At 40.6% G+C, this 2032-nt stretch overlaps 1 protein-coding gene across 2 annotated transcripts in view; it reads right to left on the bottom strand.

Moving 5' to 3' along the window:
* Positions 1-2032, bottom strand: part of ANO4 (anoctamin 4) — a 116985-nt gene that overhangs the window by 4405 nt on the left and 110548 nt on the right. The window lies entirely within an intron of this gene.

Here is a 2032-nt window from a genome sequence, read left to right as displayed (position 1 = left end):
CTGCAAGAAGAAGAAATGAAGAAAATAAGTTATTTCCATACTTTCTGAAATCCCTTTCCTTCTAAAGATGCTGCATTAGAACTGAATTATTACTAAATTGCTAAAGTATTACTAAATCTGAAGAAATCAAATTGTGAAGATGTCCTCAACAAAAAAACTAAACGGCAGTGGACTATGGATTTCAGCAAAGGTCAAAAGCAGCTGGGTCCAAACAAAGCCTCAGGACTTTTGTATAACCTGTGCGTTCAAACCCCTGAGGTCATGCTTTGCAGTAGGGTTGTCTGGGCAAGGACTGTTAACAGTGGATTGCTCCACAGGAGGAAGATCAAGTAGTATAATATTTTCCTGTCGCTGGAAATTTCTTGCATCAGTATTGGAAACTAACTCATCTGTGCAAAACAAAACGTTTTTTCTTCTAATCTACATCTCTAATCCAAAACCATCTTGTCATTTACTAAGCATAAGGTGCTCTTTTGTCATTCATGTTTTAGGCAAGCCCCAGCAAAGCTGACTATGATGGGGGAGGACTGCTCAATTGTCTTCTTTCATTTGACTGAAGATGGTGCAAGGAGATTTATATACTACACTTGAGAGGAGATCCTCAGAAATAAAAATCCCCCATCTCAGCAAAAACACAGATTCTAGACTGGAGAAGTAAAGGTATTTCTTCTCCAATCAGAATCCTTCCTTTTAAACCCACTGAAAAATATATAACATATATAACATTTTCCCATGTATTCTTCCCTTATGAGAAAATAGAAAAACAACCTGCAATAACCATAATTACTGTGTGTGTGCCTAATCAAAAAAAAAAGAAGCAACAACAAAAAACTAAAAAGCTTCTTCAGCTTTTGCACACAGCACTGCCACTGAACTTTCAGTTTAACCCAGACAAATACTTTCTTTTATACTGATAGGAAGTACTTTTGTTTTGTTTGTTTGGCCAACAAAGCCAAACATCACTGCATCCACTTCCTCATTGCCAATAGGGTGTCTGAGTTGAGGTGGAAAGTTACTTAATTTGTGAAAAAACTGCCTCAAATCTCCTAGAGATACCTTTTACTGTAACTGCTCTGGCAGCAATAATATATCTAGTAGTATTTTCCGTAGTGCAAAACAGGTATAGTTTCTGCTGAGGTTATTTTTATAATTTCATTCAGATAATTAAGGAAGCATTTTGCAGCGTGAATAAACAGATTGGTCTCTGCTGAGAGAGACACTGGTGAACCAACTTATAGCTTTGGTTGGGGCAAAGCAAAGTCAGTTCTCTTGTGAAAGCATCGGCCAGATCTGAAAAGCTGTTCCACAACAGGCTGTGTATTTAGCCGGGCACTGAGACTTCTGCAAAACTGATTAGTCTCACTGTAGTTACTTTCGTCCTTATTCCATTCTGCCTTTACACATAACATAAGCTGAGGTGGGAAGGGACTTCTGGGTCTGTTTGGTCCCATCCTCTGGCTCATGCAAAAACACCCAGAGCAGGGTGCCCAGGACCACGTCCATGTGGCTTTTTGAAGATCTCCAAATGCATATAAACCAAGTGTCCAGTATCTAAAAGACAGGCTCTCTTTGGTCTTAAAACTCCTTAGACCTACCTGCCAGTGCTATTCCTTTTTTGGAACATTTAGTTCATTTTTGGAGAGGAATTCCCTGGCTTTCGGCACTGACAGCTCAGGAAGCAAAGACAAGATGCATTGGTGAGGCCTCACCTCGAGTATTGTTTTGGGCACCTCAGTACAGAAAGGACATTGAGGTGCTGGAGCATGTCCAAAGAAGGGCAACAAGGCTTGTGAAGGGAGAATATGCCCTATGAGGAGAGACTGAAGGAACTGGGATGTTCAGTCTGGGGAAAAGGAGGATGAGGGGAGACCTTATTGCTCTCTTCCAATACCTAATAGGTGCTTACAGCGAGAACAGGATTGGTCTGTTCTCACTGGTGACAGGGCGAGGGGAAATGGCCTCAAGTTGCACCAGGGTAAGTTTAAGTTGGATATCAGGAAACACTTCTTTACAGAAAGGGTGGTTAAACATT

The sequence above is a fragment of the Meleagris gallopavo genome, chromosome 1 (assembly GCF_905368555.1).
Source record: "Meleagris gallopavo chromosome 1, MGAL_WU_HG_1.1, whole genome shotgun sequence".
In the NCBI taxonomy this organism is placed as follows: domain Eukaryota; kingdom Metazoa; phylum Chordata; class Aves; order Galliformes; family Phasianidae; genus Meleagris; species Meleagris gallopavo.
Note: the sequence above shows the minus strand (reverse complement) of the source record. Positions and strands in the feature narration are given on the sequence as shown.